Here is a 6,986-nt window from a genome sequence, read left to right on the forward strand (position 1 = left end):
AAATGACAATCAGACAATGTTAATGAGGTAATCTGATTGAGTAAGAAAATCTGGCTTCACCGATAATAACAAGAAAGTATGTGAAGTGATAAAGGAGACCTTCCAGGAAGGCATTAATACACAAGACCTTCCAGGAAGGCATTAATACACAAGACCTTCCAGGAAGGCATTAATACACAAGACCTTCCAGGAAGGCATTAATACACAAAACCTTCCAGGAAGGCATTAATACACAAGACCTTCCAGGAAGGCATTAATACACAAGACCTTCCAGGAAGGCATTAATACACAAAACCTTCCAGGAAGGCATTAATACACAAGACCTTCCAGGAAGTATTAACACACAAGAGCTTCCAGGAGACTGGAGGATACAATCATGACTAGCGAGACACCTGGAGAAACTGGCTTGGACGACCTGGAATGCCACCATTGATCCTGAAGGTAATGACAGAGGCACTGATCCATCCCCTTGTAACTCTCTGGAACCCTTCACAGGTTCCAGGGCGACCTGGAAACCTTCCCTGAACACACCTGAAGTGCATGGATGACATCTAACATTGTCTTTATATTCAAGAGGAAGACAGAAACCAGTGCAATATTGACAAGTGTCACTCAAATGTATTCCGTCCAAGATGCTTGAGACACTCTTAAGAAAACTACTCGAGGAGCAGACATAAATAATGTGTTTCGTCTCATCAATGTATCGTAAGCAAATGTAGATCATACTAGGAAATCTACTTGAATTCTACAACCCATATGACAGTGTTATAACAGCATAGAGACGAGTAGGCTGACGGTTTTAATTGATTCCAAAAATAGTTTGATGCCTATCTCCAGGTGAATGGCTGCAATTCAAACTTGAGAACAATCTGTCGTAATTGGCGGAGAGCTAGGTAGGCCGAGGCGCAACCTCTCTGCTAGGAAACAGAGGGTAATGGTGAGGGGGAGAAACTGGAGTAACTAGGGGCCAGATTCACGAAGCGGTTACGCAAGCACTTACGAGCCTGTACATCTTTTCTCAATCTTTGGCAGCTTTGGGCCCAAGTGGAATTTCACTATGAATACTTAAAGAAGGAGCAGAGGCACTGTGCCTACCACTCTCAATGCCTGTGCTCAACCATTTGGGCTGGACGGTAGAGCGACAGTCTCGCTTCATGCAGGTCGGCGTCCAATCCCCGACCGTCCAAGTGGTTGGGCACCATTCCTTTTTTTCAATGTCAGTAGTTAACAAATGGAATGCATTAGGCAGTAATGTGGTGGAGGCAGACTCCATACACAGTTGCAAATGTATATATGACAGAGCCCAGTAGGCTCAGGAATTTGTACACCAGTCGACAGACAGCTGAGAGGTGAGACCGAAGAGCCGAAGCTCAACCACAGACATGTACAATTAGGTAAGTACACACATACGATTGTCAACTCTCTAAACTTTCTGGAATTGAGAAATCGCGTAGAAAATAAATTACCTTTTCCAGAGAGATAGCAAGTCTTGCAGAATAATATACGTGTTTTGTAAAGTGTAGAACTTTCACCTTCTCTTTCTAGTTGACAGCTTAGAGCTCTCTTTCCAGTTGACAGCTTAGAGCTCTCTTTCCAGTTGACAGTTTAGAGCTCTCTTTCCAGTTGACAGCTTAGAGCTCTCTTTCCAGTTGACAGCTTAGAGCTCTCTTTCCAGTTGACAGCTTAGAGCTCTCTTTCCAGTTGACAGCTTAGAGCTCTCTTTCCAGTTGACAGCTTAGAGCTCTCTTTCCTGCTAACAGCTTACAACTGTCTTTCCAGTTTGGATTATAACTGTCTTATCATTTACATTTTTTGATCTATTTTGTTTTCAGGACATTCACTATCACTCAGAGGTCAGAGGTCACAGAGCTGCCTACGTATCCTCGTAACAGCAAGCAGAAGCCGTCATGCAAGCTTCTCCCTTATTTATAGATGGAAACCATGTCTCCTCGCCTCGACGTAATGTTATGTACATACTGAAATGCCAGTTTTGGACTTGTCGAGTTTGTACAAGTTAGTTTCAGAACTAACAAAATAAAAAAGGAGAATTTGAAGGATAAAATGCAAAATTCACGACAAACCTAGTATTATATAGGCCAAATGTAATCTAATTTATCTATAACCTAATCCTACGTTAGGTTTTGTTAATAATATTCCCTCATAATGGTGCTTGCTCTAGGAATTTTCACACACACATTCACACATACACTGTGTGTGTGTGTGTGTGTGTGTGTGTGTGTGTGTGTGTGTGTGTGTGTGTGTGTGTGTGTGTGTGTGTGTGTGTACGCGCGCGTGCGAGCATGGTGGCCCAAGTGTGTTTATAAGCATCCTCAACCATCCAGAGTGTAATATTTCTGCAATCCGTACAGGAAAATTTGCATGCGAATTCTATCTCTTATTCCGGCAACGCTAATGAGCCAATTTGTCCCTTATTTCCTCCCCAATTAAACACTTTTTCTGAAAGTTCGTCAGTGAGAAACATACAGCAATCTTCCGTGTATCCCAAAGCTCATTTAATACACCGTATGATTTACGTAAAAAAGCAAAATACGTGGTTTACAGCGAAGTGAATACGTCACTTACCGTAATTAATACGGCAATACCCCGCGAAAATACGGCAGATCGCGGGGAGAATTTTTTTTGTCCGTTTGTCCCCAAGTGAAAATATTTTGTAATATTTGCAACTAGTTAGTTTATTGTTGTGGTGGTTGATAAATTGTCGTGTGTTTGTTGGTCTGGTGTACGTGAGAGAAGGAGGCAGCAGGAGCAGCTGCAGCAGGAGCAGCAGCATCACGAGTATTAACAGCAGAATCATCAGCTGAAAAACAATATCGTAGCAGCAGAAAAAGCAGTATCATTAGCAGCAGAACCAGCATTAACAGCAGTACCAACAGATAAAGCAACGGAAATGCCAACAAAAACTACATGAGCACAACTCTCAGGAACAACGGCAGCAGCTGAAACAGCATCACAATCAGCAACAGCAACAGCAGCAGGCACAGCAGGAGCAGCATCGTCGCCTGCTGCACGACCATCAATGGACAGCAGGAAGAGGAGTTTCAACATGGTCGACTGTCAATCACTGTGATGAGGGGGAGCGCACGAGCGCGCACCCACCTAGTTGTGCTTACAGGGGGCAAACGTCTCCTTTTGGGCCAGGTACACACCTTGTTGAGCTCCCCTTGTAGTGCCTGCGCGGGGGTTGAGCTCTGGCTCTTTCGGCTCGCCTCTCAACTGTCAATCAATCAACTGTTACTAACTACTAATTTGTTATTTTCAGTAAAGTAATGCAGTGTATTTAACCAACATTTTCCTGAATTTAAATCTCTCCAAACTCCTTAATATTTTAATATTACTGAAGGATCGTTTTTTAATTTAGTCTCAACTAATGCTATTATTTCAAGGTTTGTTTACAGTCTTTTCTTACAGTTCAGCTGTTTTATTTGATATTGCATCTGCATTAGTTTGCTTAGATCTTCGACTCGTAAATCATGACTGTTATTGGCAACACCCATTTTGTGGTCGTGAGAGTGGAATTCAAGCGTAGTGGAATTCAAGCGAAGTGGAATTCAAGCGAAGTGGAATTCAAGCGTAGTGGAATTCAAGCGTAGTGGAATTCAAGCGTAGTGGAATTCAAGCGAAGTGGAATTCAAGCGAAGTGGAATTCAAGCGTAGTGGAATTCAAGCGAAGTGGAATTCAAGCGAAGTGGAATTCAAGCGTAGTGGAATTCAAGCGTAGTGGAATTCAAGCGTAGTGGAATTCAAGCGTAGTGGAATTCAAGCGTACTGGAATTCAAGTGTAGTGGAATTCAAGTGTAGTGGAATTCAAGTGTAGTGAAGGGTTGGTTGTCACGTAAACCACCGAAGTGAAAGGGTCGGGAATAGGGAAGGGGGAAAGGGGAATAGATGACCACCAATCATTATGGAAAAGACAAAATGATTGGGAGTAGAGAATTGAGACGTAGGAACAGGAAGTTGGGACAAGAAACTGAATAAGGAAGAGGAAAGCAAGAAAATAAATGGAAGGCGTCGATTCAATAAGAAGGGAAAGGGAAGACAGAATTAAAAAAGGGAATGAGGTGATTAGAATGGGGAAAGACTGAGAGCGAATGGAAGAGAGAGAGGAAGAGAATTCCTCTGATGGGGGATTGCTAGAGAGAATTGGGGGGAATGGGTGATATACGAGAGGAAAGGTGCACGATGCATGCTCCTGCAACACACACACACACACACAGACACACACACACACACAGACACACACACACACACACAGACACACACACACACACACACACAGACACACACACACACACACAGACACACACACACACACACACACACACACACACACACACACACACACACACACACACACACACACACACACACACAGACACACACACACACACACACACACACAGACACACACACACACACACACACACACACACACACACACACACACACACACACACACACACACACACACACACACACACACACACACAGAGCCGACCAATATAAATGTTTCCGGAGTCCGCCACTTCCAAGTTGGTTGGTCATATTTTTCTCAAAATTCCTCGTGTTTACAACATCTCTGAGATTTTTATCCTGTTTATCACAGGCCCGGATGTTTAGGGGACATGTTTATGAGGCGAATAATGCTGAATTTAGAATATACTGGAGAATATATTTTCTCGCTTTAAATTTGTCATATATATATTATATGTATATATATATATGCCTCCAGACTAAGGAGTTGCATATGTGCTAAAGGAATCGGTATCGAAATTGTCAGTGGTTCATGAAAATTATGAACAATGTAGAGAGAGAGACTCAAGGGGTCTCAGAGGCGTAGTGGGCTACAGCCCTCAGTCTGGTGCAAATATTAGAATAGCAAAAATGTACTTTATACATATGTAAGGTTTTTGACAGGCTAACATGCGCCACACGTAATCCTACATCATGGCCAAGTATTGAGTGGAAACAAAATGAAGTCCTTAGCATCATACCTGTCTGGCTAAAACCTGCCCCCCCTCTACCCAACACTTTTCAATATGCGGATATAACTAAATATATCTAATATTCAAGAAGGAATATTTGAAATATATGTTACGACAGGATTAAAGCTTTTGCATGATAATGAGAACCACATTGTTTCAGTTGACTCGTTAGGACACACCTGGAGTGGAACTCGGGATTCTAGATTGATTCAAAGAACAGTTAATTTATCAAAAGGTTTGAACTACACGAAGTATGTTAAAATTCAAAAGTGTAGCACCTCTTTTCACCATGGCCAATAGTACCTTTTTTTTAAATTGCCAAATAGTATTTGGGGCCAGATTCACGAAGCAGTTACGCAAGCACTTACGAACGTGTACATCTTTCCTCGATCTTTGATGCCTTTGGTTACATTTATTAAACAGTTTACAAGCATGAAAACTTGCCAATCAACTGTTGTTATTGTTATAAACAGCCTCCTGGTGCTTCGGAGCTCATTAACTGTTTAATAATTGTAAACAAAGCCGCCAAAGATTAAGAAAAGATGTACAGCTTCGTAAGTGCTTCGTGAATCTGGCCTCTGGCGCTAACATACCCCACTAAGTAACTAAACACAAACAACACTCACGCTCAGCTTGCTGCTAAATTAAGCACTCAAGAACATCTACTCAATCTGTGAACTAGAAACACCATCTCACGAACACTATCACTTGTCTGTGAGATCAGATCACTTCAACTAAAGGGAATACGAGAAGTGATGTTAATCAGACCTCTGATTACCGCGTTTCTGACCGAAACGTTGCGCGAACTAGTGGCTTTACAAGAATGTAATTACTATGCTATGTATCCTCACAATCCCAATGTAACTTCTTATATATATATATATATATATATATATATATATATATATATATATATATATATATATATATATATATATATATATATATATATATATAAATAAACAATAAAATAAGTCGGCCCGATGGAAACCCAAATAAACATCATATATGAGTCAATAAATGACCATTCACCTTGTAAGTTAAACTATTGTCTCGTCTGATACCACTCAAGATTATTGGAAACACTGTAGTTAACTGATTACCTCTTTCAGGCTCCCTTTTCTCATTACTAGTAACAAATTGCAAACTGCCTAATTGTTACGTACTTGTCTCAGAAGCCAGATGTATGCATGAATATATAATAATAGGAGAAACGTCGTCGTTAATAATAAAACGTCGTTAATAATAAAACGTCGTCGTCCCTTCAATTTCTAGTGTGTGGTCTGGTCAACATACTTCAGCCACGTTATTGTGACTCATCGCCTGCATAATAATCGGATTCTAAGTCAATATGTTCCGGCTTGCAGTAAATAGAGACAATGTTGAACGTAATCTCGAGCTATCAAATAAAACCTTTTAAAAGTGTCTATAGACGAGAACTCTTACACGAACTTCAAGAAAGCAGAACAGTGTAAACAGGAACTGGCAAATCAATTGTTTATCACAATGTCACACAACTTGGATGAAAAAACGATTCTTCGCGGCGGGGATCGTATTCCAGGGACCATAGGATTAAGGACTTGCCCGAAACGCTACGCGTACTAGTGGCTGTACAAGAATGTAACAACTCTTGTATATATCTCAAAAAAAAAAAAACAGGTGTATGGGGGGGGGGGGGCAATAACAAAATCAGTAGATTATCAGATGACGACACGACTTCGAACACGACTTCTTGAGGTTATCTTGAGATGATTTCAGGGCTTTAGTGTCCCCGCGGCCCGGTCCTCGACCAGGCCTCCAACCCCAGGAAGCAGCCCGTGACAGCTGACTAACACCCAGGTACCTATTTTACTGCTAGGTAACAGGGGCATAGGGTGAAAGAAACTCTGCCCATTGTTTCTCGCCGGCGCCTGGGATCGAACCCAGGACCACAGGATCACAAGTCCAGTGTGCTGTCCGCTCGGCCGACCGGCTCCCTTACAG

This window comes from Procambarus clarkii, chromosome 55, assembly GCF_040958095.1.
Source record: "Procambarus clarkii isolate CNS0578487 chromosome 55, FALCON_Pclarkii_2.0, whole genome shotgun sequence".
Classification (NCBI taxonomy): Eukaryota; Metazoa; Arthropoda; class Malacostraca; order Decapoda; family Cambaridae; genus Procambarus; species Procambarus clarkii.